This window comes from Phodopus roborovskii, unplaced genomic scaffold, assembly GCF_943737965.1.
Source record: "Phodopus roborovskii unplaced genomic scaffold, PHOROB, whole genome shotgun sequence".
NCBI classification, from domain to species: Eukaryota; Metazoa; Chordata; class Mammalia; order Rodentia; family Cricetidae; genus Phodopus; species Phodopus roborovskii.
The window spans coordinates 2,132,609-2,150,814 of NW_026126436.1; positions in this window are offsets into that span (position 1 = coordinate 2,132,609).

Here is an 18,206-nt window from a genome sequence, read left to right on the forward strand (position 1 = left end):
CAGAAATGTATAACTCTAATTAGAATTGAGATAGTTGACTTTGAAAATGAGTTATGGAAATCGCTTTCTTATGAGACTTGAGTCCCAGGAAATGGAGAGTTTTAAACTATTAATTGACTCATTTTGTAAGAAAGATATATATTTAAATCAATGTAGATTTCTCTGCTGGCTACATCTTACACACAGAGGGGAAGTGAGGAGAAGCAGGATACTGAGGCACATGACCCATGATTAATTAGGGGCTGGGGAAATTTAAGCTGTGTTTTAGCATCAATGCTGTAGGAAGAGATTTAGTGGTTTCTCAGTCTGGTGCCCTCAGCTCAAAAACTTTTGTTCACTTTGTTTCCCAGTTGTGATAATGAAAACACACATATGTGGGCTTGTTTGACACATAGAAATGCACGCATCCAATCATAAGCAATGCCACCCCTCTTGGTCAGGCAGTTACTTCTCAACAGATATCTTGTTAGACGCTGAAGAAAACAAGAAATTTCAGTAAAAGTGTACAGTTCACAACACTGCCCAAGTCATCAGCCAGATCTGCAGTTACTGGCCCACGGACAGACACATTTTGTTATCAGGTGGCTCATAAATCCCTACAAAAACTAATGGCCCAGGGATAGTCACCTGATACAAGTCCAGGCAATACAGAGGCCAGATAGCAGTCTGGTCTAAAAATATAAGCTGAAATCATAAGATTTCCCTTTAGGACACTTAAGGAGAGAATCCTAGGCGACTGGAGTGGGTAGTACGGACTGAAATATGAGGAGTAAAAGGCTGAAGCTATAAAGGAGCCTGTTCTGTGTGAATCCAGAGACAAATCCTGAGCTTGTTCACTGACCCAGCAGAAGTACAAGGCAACCTGGAGGCAGCAGGAATAGCAAATCCCAGGAGGTGCTATGTTCCTGCTCAATTCCTGTCTCAGGCTAACCAAAAAACAGATAACAAAACCAACTGCTTTTGTCTTAAGGTTATGTGCTAAAGGCTTGGTCCTCAGTAGGTGGTACCAGTAAAGTGGGGTACTATCAAAAGGTGCTGACTTAATCAGTGGGTTAACCAGTTCATGACATGCACATGGCTGAGTACAGACTGGTGAGAAGAAATGATAGCTAGAATAGTAACTTTGAACAGCATAGCTTGTCATCACCACCACCCTCCTCTGCTACCCTGCCTGCCATGAAGTAAGCACCACATAATTCTGCCACCATGATGTTACATTCTGTGTCACCACAGGCCCACCCCCATAGATCTAGCTGATCATGGGCTAAAAACCTCACAAATCATGGGCCAAAAATAAATACAACCACAAGTTGTTTTCTTGGGCATTTTGTCACAGTTCTCAAATATAACTAGCTTCTATTCCCAGTCCTTAAATGACAAAGTGTAGACTTAATGTTTAACATAGCAACAGCATGTTGAAAAGATTACAAGCAAAAATGGAGAATTAAATCAAAATTCAATTTTGATATGAGCACTGATATAGCAGGTCAGTTTAGTTGATAATCTGCTTTATGTAGAGAATCATAATGCCTCCTACCTTTCTCCCCAGTAAGTCTTATGTCCGTTTCTTGAATTTGCTGAGGCAATTCTGTTTGAATCTGTATATCCCAGCCAGGTTGTAGCCTGAGTGCTTAAATCCCCATATTGCTTGTCCTGGAGTTATGAATAGGAAAGAAAGGCAGAATGGATGGCACCTAAGCTAGCAGGGAGACCAATGGAAGTAAAGCATAGGACTGTACTGTAGAGTGTGTAATTGGTTTTAATCATATTTAACATCTGTTTCTCTACTTTAGCATATAATTTAGATGAAGCGGCTTAGAAATCTCAGCAAGAATCCATACTTTACATTTCTTGAAAGAGGAGCACTTTCTGAGTGATCAAATTGCTCTCCTAATTCATCCATAATAATGCAGTAATTTGGAAAGCCTTTTATTTTTTTTAACTTTCTCCATGAAACATTCTTAATCTGTGACCTTAGCTCCTAAAGCCTTCTATTCACCATCCTAGCAACAACAATGAAGGGCTATCAACCCAGCCAAACTTTAGTTCCTCCCACTTTAGATGAAAAGACTTTCTCTTTTCAGGAGTCTATACAATTCCAGCCACCAATAGTAGAAGTCTGAGATGACACCTAAGCACATTCCTCACATTCCATACTCAGAGTCTTAGCTGCCTACAGTCCACTTCTATTCAGAAATCTCTCACACAACTAATTTACCCCCAAATGATGTCATTTTTGATAACATCTGCCTCATTCCACAATCTTCTTTTTGTTAGTTAACTCTTTATTAAACTTGTTCTTAGACAATTTCACAACATACGTATGCATTTTGATTACTGTCTTCTCCTGTTATTCCCTCCCCCTACTTCTATCAACCTCACTTTTCTCCTCTCCTTCACTATAAATCTCTTTCCTATTTTCATGTCTTTGGTTTAGTGACTCACTGAGATTAACCAGGACAATCTGTGGCCATGGGCTTAGACACATCTCACTGAAGCTGAAGGGCTCAACAATTCTTTCAAATTCTTCACTTGTATACTTCTCTTTTCCTTTGCATACTAGGTCTCACACATCAAATCACCATTCTGTCTTTTCTCTGGCTCCTTTAGAGAAGGTAGTAGGTCATATTCTAGAAAGGCTTCTCACATCCCACCCTGGGATAGTACCACAGTTCCAGTTCATGTCTTCTACACTGCATTTAGCTGTCCAGAACCAAGCCTAGACCTACTTGCTGAATTCTTATTCTATTTATTAGCAGGGTGTGGTAGTTTTAAAGAAAATGGCCTACAAAGGGAGTGGCACGATTAGGAGGTGTGAATTTGGTAAATAGGTATAGCCTTGTTAGAGGAAGTATGTCACGGTTGGGGAGGGCTTTGAAGTCTCATATATGCTCAAGTCACACCCAGTATCTCAGTTCACTTCCTATTGCTTGCAAGTCAAGATGTAGAACATTTGGTTACTTTTCCAGCACCAGGTCTGGCTGCATGCCACCATGTCACACCACAATAATAGACTAAACCCAAGAAAATATAAGCCACCCCAATTAAATGCTTTTTTTTTTTTTCCTTTATAAGAGTTGCCATGGTCATGGTGTCTCTTCACAGCAATATAAACTCTCACTAAGGCACAGGGCAACTACGGTACCCCCCTTCTAGAATATGTGTGTCCTCTGTTCTACATATTACCAAACTCATATGTGATACAATGAAGCATGTTCTGATTTTCTCCCAACTGACAACAAAATGAAGAATCTCCACAAATATCTACAAATTCTTCCCCAAAACATCTCCTAACTACTTTTTGAAGAAGACATCATGCTCCATCAACTGAACCCTTCACTTTCCTGACAATGTGTCGTGTCATGTGTGTACAACACTATTTCATGATATGCTGAAGACATTGTCCATTTGCTCCTCTCTAAATTCCAAACATCTACCAATATCTCAATATTCTTGCCAAACCCACTTCTCCCTGTCAGTTTTATTTAGCAGGATCCATTCAGCCATCAACTCCTATTCTCACACATTAACATTTACCTAGTCTCCATACTAACAATGAACTTAGCACTCAAGACTCAACCCAAGATAATCCAAAGGTCCATAATATTGTGCAACTTATCATTTGAGTTACGTACACACGGCTATTGTAAATGAGTGAATTGCTCCATTAGTGAATTCATTCTACTTTCCGCATAGCTATAATGTATTGTTCTCTTTTGATATATAACCCCATTTAAGCTGATGGAATACTAGCTTATGTGAGGCACCTATTATTCTTGCCCTTTTACAAATGAAAAGGCCTATACATCATATATACATATATATGATTATGGTGATATTTGAGAATATGGATGGTCTAAGCTTACTACTCCATGGGGAACTTACCATACTTTACTCGAGGTGGATTTACCTAGGGTAAACACTGTGGTCCTGTAACAGCTATCATACATAATACCAAGTATTTAGTAGCTAAATGTATGGTAAAAATAGAACACAATGAGGTCAACATCTTCTGTCTATCTTTCCCCCAAATTTTGAATTTGAAAGGATAATAACTATACACAGTAAGAAATATGCCACTAAAATGATATGATTTCTTTGAAGAAAGACTAGATGGTAAGACTATTACTGAAGATAACACACAGTTTAGCTGCAGGACATAGAAAACTTATGCTAGAATTGACATGGAAGCTGGTCCTCCTTACTCCTTGGCTTTTGTAGCACTGAAAGTTGCTATGTAGAATGCTGAGGAAAGACCCTCAACAATAGTCTTACTCAGCTGTACACACTGTGTGCTACACTACTGCCCATCTAGGCAAGGTATGCCCACTGGTACAGCCATGGCAAATCTATTTATTAGTCAGAGGGACACTGGATTTGAGGCTCAGTCCACAGGAGGGGATTCACACCTGGTACTATAAACATGGTCAAAAATCCTTGACCAGAGATCCCATATGCCACAGGAAAGCTGCGATTTTTCTAATTTGGACATGTTGCGCCTATCAAATTGATTTATAATATTTATGTTTATGTCCATAGGTTAGTGATTGTGTCAGCTTTGGCCAGAAAAGCTTCTTTTTTAATTGGACAGCAGTTACTGTTCAGAGACTCCTGAATAACAGAAGTGCTGACAATAAGTCACTGCTCCATCATGGAAGGGAGGACTCCGGAGTCCCCCACCCTCCCTGAAGATTTCTAAGTAGTTAACAGTGGCTAGAAGGAAAGGATCCCAGGGGCATATGAATTCCCAAGCCACCTCTAGAGATCTGTAAGTAGTTAATGTAAGTAGTGGGTAGACAGGAGTTTTCTTCAGTGGTATATCCATTAAGTTGCCCGTGCTTCTGTAATAACTCTTCATCCATGCTTTGATACACAGCACTAATTAAACCTAGTGGGTCACACCAAAAAAGACATTGAAGCAGAAAGAGAAATAGTTGGAATGACAAAGGATCAGCCCAACAGGAATGGGAAGAGTACAAGAGTGAATAATGGAATATGAATACAATAAAATTGTGTGTGTGTATGTGTGTGTGTATTAATGGAAATCCATTATGTATAATTAATATATGCTAACACAAAGAGAGTTATCTAAGATGCATTAGTACTTCTCCAACCCTCATGGGAGTTACTGGGTAGAAACCTTTCTGGAGACTTGATAAGCAAAATTTACTTTTAATGGGGTCCACTCAACTTAGGACTCCCCATTCTTGCTTCCTTTTGTCATGGTACATTTTCTTATTTAAGCTGTTGACATTTGAAAGGTCTCTCTGAATAATTGATAGACTTTCTGAAAATATGCAGGGAACATTTTTTGCCAAGAACAGAAGAACCATTTGGGAACCTGCTCAGATTAGAAATTCAGTTTTAAGTCCAAATGCCTTTCAAACTAAAACCTCCATCATCTTGAGAAAGGAAGGCCAGGTCTCTTCAGCACTTGGCAAAGAAACAGTCACATATAATTAGGAAATACGTTTAGTACAACAAATATCATTTATTGTAATGAACATAAACCACATTGGGAATCTTAAGCGGTGTATATAATACTGCAATGCGACCATAAAATACAAAGGATTAAGATAATTGCTCAGTTTTATGTGACCTTACAAAGGAAACACCTATTACTGAGAAGTCCAAAGAGACAAAATCCAAAGGTACATTTTAACCAATAAACAGGGGAAAGGGAACAAAGACCATAAACTTGCTTCATATTCAGATGCTTTGGCCTATCTGATCCCCAGTTACAAAGAATTTTCTCTTTATCAACTGTGAGTCAGACTTCTGGTTTTCAAAGTTAAATGACCAGTCAATTCCCCAATAAAGGCAACTTATCAAGGATTTGACAGCCACAAGGCCAGGGTTTCCCCACCTCTTGTAAGCCACCCACCCCTTCAGGAAAATATGAAGCTCCTGCTTAAAATAAAATTGGATTACAAAGGAAGCCAAGGGCATGCTAAAGATGATATTATGAAAACTTTAAAAAAATGGAACTATATTTGTCTATGTGCTTATTTACTGATGCATTAAATAACAAGATCCATAATTTCAAAACTGATACATGCATATAAAATACTTTCAGAGTTGCTATACCAAAAGTAATATTATGACAAAAGTCTTGTACCAAGTGCACAAATACCACTCCCTACTGAAGTGTGTGCATATGTGTGTTCATGTGTGTAGAGGGTGGGGAGTAGAAACTACATAGGTAAAGATGTAAAATTTATTCAAGATTAGCAAAATTAGAGGCATAATGTTTTTCCCAGTCTAGCTTCCAAACATTTTATGCTTATTTCTTAGGGGATAAATACATAGTGTGTGTCCTTATAATCATTTTTGCTGTTATGCCCTTGATTTTATGCTACACACTCACCTTGAATTCTCACTTGGAATGTGTTTGCTAATCCCTAATCAGGCTTCAGGGATAAGGATGTTGCCCATATATGCATAATTCAAGACTGTAGGGCTTTTTGTGTTCACAAATTAATCTTTAGACATAAATATATTTATTACAAATCTTCCTACAAGGGTTTTCACGGAGTCTATAGATATTTATGCAATGTTTGGATTTTCTGGTTTACCTGTTTAGACCAAAGAACTTCTTTGAATATGCTATAGTACCACATAAGGAGCTCCTGACCACAAATAAAGATTTAACCAGTCATTTTGCAATCAGCAGGCCCCTCAAATCATTTCTTAAGTCTAAGCTCAGGTACGAATCACTGGACTTGCTGTGAACAAAACACCTCATCTATTAAAATAATCCTTCTAAATCTTTCATGGGGTGAAATCCTTGTTAGACCCCACATAGTCTGTGAGCAATACAGGTGTATATTTTTAATCAACTGCTCCAAATTATTGAAAGCCTGTTTTTACTTCATATTGAGGAAAGCCAAAAGAACATGAACAGACCCTTTACATTTTCAAGACTCCAAAGATCCAGATGTAAAACTAGAAAGGGCCTAAGTGAGAGACAACAGTTTCACAGTTACAGCCATGCTGACTGCCCTGGTGTCCTGTTGGGAATCTTAAGCAAGGACCCTATCATCATAGCATGACTGCAGGGAAAACAGCCACAAGCCAGGGAGGATCTCCTGAGAAGGTGTTTCAAAACTTATAAAACACAAAGCTCCTTCCGTGAATAAAGTTATATGTTGGCCTTTATTCTTTAATTATGGGATGCATTCATTGTGTTCTCTAGGCACGGTATAGGGAATTGGTGGTGTAGGAGGGACCCCACCATCTTGACTCCACAAAAGACGGTTTCTGAGAATTGAAAGGGAGCCTGCTTTTCTGTTTTGTCTTTGTTTGTTCCAATTGTTACCAATATTTCCCCAAGTTCTTTCTGCCAAATGATTGCACAGTAAAAATGGTATTTTATCACACCTAAACTATGTTGCAAGGCTGCTGCTTTGGAAGACAGCAAGGCAAGGAAGTCAGTGTTGATGCTAACACCATGGCTTGAGGAAAGTTTGAGTGACATTTCTATTGGCTCTTTATATTGTTTCATTATAATAAAGTGCAGTTAAAATAACACATTTCAGCACATGGAGCAAAGGCACAGTTCACAGTTTCTGACAAAGAGTGAGTGTCTTTCTCTTTGCCAGCTGAGGTGGCACTGTCAGTAACAATATCACATACACGATTTATCATTTACGCAGCCCAGCAGCTTTCAAATGGTACATTTTTAGCAACTAGTTCTTTTTTACTTTGGAGGACTGCTTTTATCCCAACATTTACATATAAAATAAGATATTATTAATATTTCATATTATACTGATTCAAATTTACATAATTCAAATTCTTATATCACGAAACTGAATTGTAATTACTATCTAAAGCACCAACACAGTCACTTGAAGCAAAGCACCCTAGTCACTCCATAGTTTTTTAGACTAACTGGGGGGTGGGGGAGATGGCAGGAGCTTATGGGGACATAGCACTAAAAGTTTGCAAGACATTTGACCCATTTTATCTCATGTGAGTATTACAATCACCATGTTCAGAAGGTAGTGAGGCTAAAATAAGCTGTGGCTTGCCAGATTTTGTTTGAATGGAGCCAGGACAAAAACCCACAGTCTGAATTTAAATCTGGAGCACTTTCCCATCAACAATGAAAGACCTCAGGCTAGGAGACATATCAGTAACCAGTAGGTGAAAAACAGCCTCTGTGGATTATAAAAAAGCACTGTCATGTATAGCCATCAGGAATACCTTTCAAAGCAAGGCAACTGACAGCGTTTGAGCCAATTCGTGACTTTTAGGGGACTGGCAGAATTATCGAAGGGCACAAATTGAACCAGAGGAATTCTGCACCAGAACAAGAACAAGCACATTGAGAAAAGGAGTGGAGAATAATTCAGTTATTCAAAAAAGTGCACTATTGCCAGACTTTAATGGCAGCACAAAGGGGGCTGTAACACAATGATGATGTGTAGTTGGAGCTACCGAGCAGGAGGAACTGTGAGATGGTCATGGTGGTAGCATGAGGTATCAGGGAAAGGCCAGACCTGCTCCAAATACTGTCTGTGTCACTCACAGAGGAAGCAAGCTGCTTACCTTTAGAGCTTCAATGTGCACATCTGGATCAGGGCAGCAACCCTGCCTGGTCCAAGGAAGCCCGATGAGCAAGCAAGAAAGCATCTGTGAGGTTCCAGGGCTTCACAGACACAGAAGTACTCTGAGGAGTGCAGCAAAGCCCTGGTGGTGGAGGGGAACTGGGATGGTAGGTTCCTGTGGGTACTTCACAAAAACAAACAAACAAACAAATCAAACTGTCCCTGCGTAGTGCCAATAAAGCCTTTCAGATGATTCCTCAATTGTGCAATTAACCTATGATCAGTGAGAAAGTCAAACAAATAGGATAGATGTGAGCAAAGCAGACATGTGTTCTCTTCTTTTGTTCTTCGATCATCACTTGCTCTAGAATAACCACCCCCACCAGAAGATTGTGCCTCTTCCTTAGGAGTACTGTGAGAAGCAGCAGTAAGAAAGCAGATGGGTGTCCCTCCTTGGTGCTTTCTAAAGGATGACACACTCTCTTCCCCTGACCTGGGCTGTGGCATGGTGTGAGTATAGCATTGGCTAGCAGCTCCCCTGGGCCTTATTCCACCTCACTGCTTCACTGGGGGGAGAACCCAGAGCCTGCACTTTCCATTTCTGACTAAGGAGATGAATGACTTGCTGCCTTCCTACTGATTTAGCTGCTTTAGCCAGCCTGAGGGATGTGGTCCTTTTCCCTCCCCAACCCCAGCGTGTCAGAGCCTGAGGAGCCTTTGCCAGCCTGGGGCTGCAGCCTTGTAAATCAGTCCTGTGCAATGGTATGTGAAGAGAGGGACTTCTCCGGGAGAGAGCAGTCCAGTGTGCCAGGGGTGCACTCAACTCCTGATTTATAAATCACTTCCTAGAAAACCAGGTGCACAATCCAGGTTAGCAAATCAAGGAATTTCATTCAGGATTTACCAGCATAATTTTTCAAATCTGTTTCAGACTTGTAAATCTATATTAGGATTTGTAAACCCATTTAAGGATATGGAAATTAATTTTTGGACTTAAAAAACACTAAAAACAGTTTGGCTACAACTACTATTAATAAAAGAGAGACTTGTAAATCAAAGCATGCTGCTAAGATTTGGCAGACAGGTCCACAAATTAAATTCTGGAGTTATAACTTCAGGTAAGTACAGATTTATACAGCCAATTTGTTTGTGAATCATCGGAAAATATACGATTTTTTTCTGGTTTGAAATATTACAGAGCAGCATCAACAGTGATACCCTATTTATAAACTGAATATTTCAAAACAATACTAATAATCTACTTGGATTTAAAGGACTTGATTTATGGAGCCAAACAAAATTTTGCTAGAAAATCTATGAGGTGGCATGTATTTGCATTTGGCCTACACTGACAGAGTAGCATAAACCAGGTGTGATTGTTAATTGCAGCCTAAAGTGTTTCCTGATAGATAATAAAACATTATCTGGGCTCAGGCTATGAAGGTGTTTCTAGAAGAGATTAGTGTGTGAAGCAACAGCCTGTGTAAGGGGCATCACCTCATCCATGTGGACAGACAGCACCCTGGCCATTGTGGGTCTTAACAAAACCTGCATTAGGGCATAATGAGTTCTCTTTCTGCTCCAGTTGAACATTGGGACACACCATGCCCTTGAACATCATCGCTCATGTTCCAGCATGTCTTAGTTAGGGCTGAAACACCAGGACCAAAAAGTAAGTTGGGGAGGAAAGAGTTTATTTGGCTTACACTGTCATATTGCTGTATATAACTGAAGGAAGTCAGAGCAGGAGCTCAAACAGGGCAGGATCCTGGAAGCAAGAGCTGATACAGAGGCCATGGGGGGTGGGTACTACTTACAGGCTTACTCTCTATGGCTTGCTCAGCCTGCTTTCTTACATTACCCGGGACCACCAATCCAGGGATACACCACCCACCCTGGACAGAGCCCTCTAACATCAATCACTAATTAAGAAAATACCTTACAGCTGGAGCATGTGGAAGCATTTTATCAACTGATGTCTGTCCTTACAGATGTTGAACTTGTGTGAAGTTGACATAAAACTAGCCAGGACTTGGTGTCCTCAGATTCTGAGACTTAAACAAGTGCCCGCTTGTCTTAGATTTTTATTGCTGTGAAAAACACCATGACCATGGCAAACTCTTATAAGGAAAACATTTAATTGTGGTGGTTTACAGGGCAAAGGCTCAGTCCATTACCACGGTGGGGAGCATGGCGGTATGCTGGCAGGCACGGTGCTGGAGCTGAGAATCCTTATATCTTGAAAGGCAGGCAACAGGAAGTGGAGTGTCTGTCACACTGAGGGAAGCTTGAGCAAGAGGCCTCAAAGCCTACCCACAGTGACACACTTCCTCCAACAAGGCCACACCTCCTAATAGTGCCACTCCTTTCGGAGGCCATTTTCTTTCAAGCCATGATACTCCCACCCCCACCACCGATTTACACCACATCTGTTCTCAGGACTTCAGGTTTTCCTTTGTCTACAGCCCACAGCCTATACCTCATGGCATGGCATGGAAAGCTTCCATAAGCACGTGAGGCAATTTCTGAAGGGTCTCCTGTGCTGTCTCTCTAGCCACTCTCTGCCTAGCTTCTCTAGAGAACTATGATGAACACACCAGGCATCGTGTAGTAGGAACGCATCGCACTAATTCTAAAGCACAGCATCACTTTGTCTGTAAACCTCAAGGTATTTAGTGAATACTCAGTCTCCACAGTCATGACACTTCATCTGTTGGATTTTCAGCTTCATGATTCGAGTAGGTTGATCACAGAAAACAAAATTATTTTAGAGCTGTGGTTCCCAGCCAAAGCAGTGCTCACTAAGGGAGGATTGGGGATATTTTTGATTATCCTATTTGGGAATATAGCTGCTGTCCATTGGAAAGAGGCCAGGGATGCTTTCAGTCTTCAGGGCACTGCAGATACCCACAACAAAGAAATGTATTGCTGAAGTGTCAATGAACTAGAAATCGAAGGAAGAGGAAGGTATAGCATGACTAACACACCTGGACCCCTCCCCATCTGATCCCAACAATTCTGCCATCAAGACAAATCAGCAGCTCCTGCTTATTTTCATAATGTACCATATCACAAACAGGCTTAGCTACCTCAAGTGTACATGATAGTTGATCAATAGGGCTTCTGCAGAAGTTTTCTGAAATTACATTACTTGACTGGAAACCCCTTCATTTGAATTGAAAACAAGTATGTGGGTTAGAAAAGGAATCCAAGGCTAGAATTCTTTTCAGCTTTGTTCAATAATGTATAAAGCAATCCCATACAGGGAACTCCTAGGGAGCCTGAGACCCTTTTGATTATACGGTGTTTAGAATGAAATAAAACAAATCCCATGTTCTTTTATTCTGACCTGAAAACAGCTTCCAAATGACCACCTTGGGTGTTCTTTCTCTCTACTTATTGCTATGTTCTTCCATTTGAATTACTGCTCAGCATAACCTCAGACGCCTGCTGAATATTGGCCAATTGTAAGAAGACAGTCTCATATTGAGATCATAGTAGCCCTCCCCAGACTTGCTCTGTTCTCGGACCCAGCCATTATAAGATTCCTAAAGACAGTCACAGAACTCCACATTCAAATGGAGTATTTGAATCACATGGTGAAGTGTATTGTAGAAATGCAAATGAACAGAAATATGGCATTGTAAGAGAGCAGCCACTTGTGCAATTAGGAAGGAAATCGGGACTGCAGAGTACAGCATCCAGCTGAGCACTCAATTATGCAAAGAAAAAAGTTTAAGGAAACTCAGTGTGGTGAGTCAGATCTTTGGAAAGTTTAAAATATCTGAAGTGTAGCAAGAATGCCTGTGATCACCACCTCATCTCTGCACACAGTTCCTGCCGTCCTCATACAGTGCATATTATTTCCCTTATGTTAGTGTTGTTTTGTCTCATTTAACAAACAACCTATGGCTCTAACCCAAAAACCTCCAAATTCATTTTCTTACCATGGAGTCCACAGCCTACAGGTCAATGAAGGCTTTGGGGGAGTGGGCAGCCTTAGTTTATCTAGGCTGCTCACAGCTTGGTGTACATGTACAGATGGAAAGGGTCAAGAAGACACTGAGCTTCTCATAATTTAATCATTCTATGTGAAATGACACTAAGCAAACATAAAGTGTGATGATTACAAGCAGCAACTTCATTTCATATTAGTTAGTTATTAATCACTGAGTATGTAAGAGAAGAAAATCTGTCATCGTGAGATCACACCCCTCCCAAAAAATATTTCAAGATAAGGAGCATTTGTTAACACACACACACACACCCTACTTATCACTCTGCTTCCTTTTAGTAACTTTCCTCTGCTTCCTAGTGAAAGACAAAAAAAAAAAAAAAAAAAAAAAAAAAAAAAAAAGTGAAGTTAATGAAGGACTAACCTGGAAACCAATATCTGTCCCTTGGAATTTGCTAACTTCCTCTCACAAGGCCCTGAGATAACAAGAATTCACACTGCCCCTCCTTTGCTGTGAGTCAGCAGGTGGTGAATAGGGTCCTTAGGAAACAAAGAGATAGCTGCAACTCCGGTTTGCCCAGACAAAATTAATTAGCACACCCTGAGGCCCTAAGGTCTGTTGGTCTGTTGACCCTAATAGCGAGACCATCCAGCCTCAAAGGGTCACGTACTCAATGGACAGAGGGTCATACCCACTCCCTAAGCTTGTGGGTTTGCCTTTAAAAACACCTGTGCCTGGAGGGAGGGGGCTTCTCTCTAGCCTGCGTGCTGGAGGAGCCCGTTTGTGCAAATGTTTCCTGTTCATTAAAGCCTCTTGCGTGTTGCAGCAACTGGACTGGATATTGAGTTCTTGGGGTACCGACCAAAACTGGAAGACTCCTCCTCATTCTGAAGGTCTTACACTAGAGTGTTTTGTACTGACCGGTTCTGTCATTCGAGCCATGTTCATGTTTTTAAAATACTTTATCTCTGACCACAAATGCCAGAATGAGGACATACAACCTTCACATCCACAATTCATTCAGCAAGCAACCATCCATCCAGCAGTCACTGCCAACCTAGGAAGCTGGGCACCATCACTGGTTATGGGGTAATCACACCCTCATGGAAGGGACAAATGCACCCATACAGCTTATCCCATATACCAAAAAAAAAAAAAAAAAAAAAAAAAAGACTCTTCTAGATACTATGGGAGCATGAAGAGATGAAATCTTTTTTTTTTTTTTAAAGGTCTCTATTTAAGCTAGTTTTTTTTTTTTAATGTTAAATGGAATATATTAGAAAACCAAGCAGAGAAGTAGGAAGCAAGGAATAGAGAAGCAGATTCATATTGGAGAGAATATTCAGAGCATCCAAAATAATTCAACATAGCAAAAGTACATGATTTCCAGTAAAGAACAGGAAGTGGTCAAAGCAATGACTTTCTCCAGATGATAGGCGATGTCAAAATTTCTGGGGGGCACTTACCCAACCCCTTTGATGATCAATTTCATGTATTTACCTATAAAAGTCATGGTGCCCACATATTGGTCAACTATTAGAGTAGTTTCCCCTTAGCTTAGAGATGCACTCTGTGGTGAGGTACTATCTACTGGATGACACTGCCACCTCCATCATGAGATCAGCTGTCCCCTCTTGAAAGAATGCAACACAATTGGTTCTATGAACTGTTGACAGTCCTTCCTAGTGAAATCTCATAAGAAGAGGTGCTGAACTCTCAACAGAGTGTCTAGCTACTCTCACCAGCCATTTGTACACACTTCTAAATTTCCAATGGTCTTGAAGTCTCAGGGACTGGCTAGAGTATATAGAGTGAGATTGGGGGAAGAGAACTCCCACTGTAACTATGGAGAAGCTACCCTCCATGCTTGGTGTAGTCTTCCCAATGCAGCTTCCCAGTTGTGGAGTGACCCATACTTGTAGTCAGTAACCCCTTACCCATCTCCAGTAATCCCAATAAACTTTGGTTCCCCAAAGTGAACTTTGGTGGAATTGGACTTTGGTTTGTTGCTAGAACCTTAGGAACAGAGAGCAAATGTTCACATCACCCCCACAGAAGGAATTTTAGCGACACATTACAATATCTATAATAAATGCTTAAAATCACAATACTAGCTACTACACACCCAGTCTCTTTAAAATTCATACCTATAATATACATTTTCATGATAAAGTTAATTTATAAATCAGACACCATAAGACATTAACAATAATAAATTAATGATTAAATAGAGCAATTGAAACAATATTCTGTAATAGAAGTCATATAAATCTCATTCTGCCTTGATACCCTCCTTCTCTATCTTCCCCTTCTTGCACTTGTGACTTCATGTCTATGTGGCAAGATACATGGCATGGCATAGGCATGTGACATATAGACCACCATCTAAAGGTTTCCTGAACATAGGCATGGGAACATCATTGCAGTCACTATAATTGCCCAGAGAGCTACTGGGTGGCTAACAAATAGACATATCACACAGCATGGATATTCTGCACAAAGAGAGGCTTTCTTTCCTGAGCCTAGGAAAGCAGGATTTCAGCATGTGGCTCAGAACAGCATACAATTTAGAACTCATGAAATGTTTATTTCAAGAACTTTCTACTTAATATTTTAGATCACAGCTAGTAACTGGAAGCACAGAATGTAAACCATAGACAGGAGGGTTTCAGTACATTGAAGGTTTCTGAGATTTTACATGAGCTTAATATGTAACTCAATGGATTTCAGATAAAGTCAACTGACCACTGTAGTTGAGGTAGGCTTATTCACCTGATGAAGGCTCAAAAAGAAGACTTGACTAACCTCCCTCAAGAAAGAGATCATTCTGTAGCAGGCAGACCTCAGAATTGGTACAGTAGCACCCATTCCTCCCCAGCCCACCAGTTCACCCTTCCTGCTTTAATGGGTTAGCTTCTGTGGGGGCTTGAATAAGAATGGCCACCATAGGCTCATACATTTTAATGCTTAGTCATTGGGGAATGGCACTGTTTGAGAAGGATTAAGAGTTGTATCCTTGTTGGGGTAGATGTGGCCTTGTTTTAGGAATGTCACTGGAAATGGGATTTCAGGTTTCAAAAGTCCAGTTTCTCTCTCCTCCCTCCCTCACCCTCCTTTTACATGGGTAAGGATGTAGCTCTCAGCTACTTCTCCAGTACTGTATCTGCCTGTGTGCAGCCATGCTGCCTGCCAAGATGATAATCTTTGGAACTATAAGCAAGCCATCCATTAAATGCTTTCTTTTCTAAGAGCTGCCTTGGTCATAGAGTCTTTTCATAGCAATAGAGCAATGACTAAGACAGCTCCCGGGCCAATTCCTTATGTGAAAATACTATTGTTCTGTTTCTCTAAACAGTACACATACAGTAGGTGTTTGTGGTACATATAAGGAACACAGGAAAGACTGCAAAGAAAGCTGAAGAAAGAGGTTGAAACATGAAAACTGACTACTTCAAAAATGTACTTCCAAGACATTACTAATGTTTTCTTTTTTCTTTTTCTTTTTTCATTTTTCTTTTCTTTTCTTTCTTTCTTTCTTTCTTTCTTTTTTTCATCTCTTTTGTTCCAAACACATTTGAAAAGCCAATACTTTGCATTGGCTGAGCAAGTGAGGAAGATGTTACACTTGTCTCATTTTCTTGTGACAATTGGTAAAATAACTTTGACTCAACCAAAAGAAATAGAAAACACACTAGAACACTACAAAATTCATAAACTGTATTATTAAATTTTTAAAAAATTAATTTTGGTTTGTGTTATTGGAAACGTTTTAGTCATTAAGATTGATTATTCTTATAGTCAGACAAGGAAACTTCACACAATCATGTCTAACTACATTTGGTACATTTAATATGTGAGTATGGAGTTTAGGGAACATCCTACAAATGTAGTCAACACAGTTGTTTCCCTTGAATCTGCAAAGAAAAGCCTTACTTCGTACAAACTAGTTTCCAGCTTCCCATAGGAGTATGGAAAGCCAGATAAGCTGACTGCCTACATCTTCCTATTCTTATCTATGCCAAACTAACAGGTAATCCAGATAGATGGAAACATGTCTATGCAAGAAATGCAAGGGTGAACACACGTGGATACCATTTTCTGGGACCTGAGGTATGTAAACCCAACCATGGTAGTTAGTCTCCCCATGAGCCCTGAGAAGACTGACAGGCTGTCCTCAATAATGCCACTGGAGTCCCTCTTGCCTGCTCAATAGAGCCTCTTCTAGAAAGTAGGAAAATAATAGAGGGAAAAGAGCTCTTTTTTTTTTCTAACATAAAGTGTGGTCATAATGTTCAATGAGATGATAAATGAATAGGGTTTCACTTGCAAACTACAGTAATTAGGCCATTCCTCAATTCTTTATTGGAGGCAGACCCATATATTTAATCATCATTATGTGATCATTTGATTATAGCACAGTACTGCTGTAGACAATATCATACTATTACCTTGTTCCCATCTCTGTTTTTTAAAGGTAACAATGAAAGGAAAACCCACAACATTATACCACATCAGTGTAAAGTATAGTGGCAAATAGGACATTACTCTCTAAGTTTTAATAATTTTAATTTATTCCTTTGGTTTTATAGTAGTACTGCATGACATTATAGTAACTTAATAGAAATATGTGAAAGATGCATAGAGAATAAGGAAAATTTAATACAATATAATCACCTGACATCCAGTTTTCCAAGGAAATTGCCGTTGTTAATATTTTGGTAAATTTTCATTAAGTGATTTTCCCCTTGAATTTTTATTTTTAAAATGATATTTGTGAAACAATAAGATTTAGACAAGTATCAGACACAGAAGCATTCTCATAAAGACAACAAAATATAGAGCCACTACCTCTGGGCTTAAACACTGCCTCTTCTGTGGGCTGGTAAAAGTGGCTCATGTCGGCATCTTAGGCTCAGTAAGGCCTGCTTGCTTTCCGAGGACATTTTTCTTATCCTATAACCTCAAAAATCATTCTGTGCCACAATGATCTCCTCAGAAAGGGAAATAAAGAGCTGCTGATTCATCAAAGTTTTCCATGGCAAGGCTAACCATCACAGCATGATGGTTAACAGGCCTGGATAAGTGAAAGGAAGACATAGAAAGACAAAGGCTGAAAGAGACACTCCTGCACAGGAACCTTCAGAGCTAAAGAGGAACGAGATTCGTTTTCCAGGCATTTGCTATCCAACTTGGCATTGGAAATGTCGAAGTAGGTTTACTTTTTTAAAATTCTACTCCTGACTGAAAAAGAACTGTCTAAACTGAAATCTAACACAGTAAAGGAAACTGCTCACCATTAAGAGTGAAAGAGAAGTTCTAGGGAAACCTATAGACAACCTACTTTGTTCAATAATTGTCAGGGCCAGTACTGCGCTCTACATACTGTGAGGTTCCAAGAGAGGGCTTCCTACATAGCACCCTTTGGATATACATGCTCACAATCACTGGCCAAGTATGGGTATAATAGAAAATTAAACTCTTCTTCTTTCATCGACACAATGTGTTTATAAATTATTTTTGCATCCCATCACACCATCATACCCACTTTCTATTCTTCCCAAATTCACCCTCCCACCTTTGTGCCCCACCATAAAGAAGAGGAAGAAGGAGAAGGGGGGAAGAGGAAAAGAAACAAGAACAACAAGAAGAAACCAAGTCCAGTTAGCATTGCTCATATACTCATTGGAGCCTGGTCAAA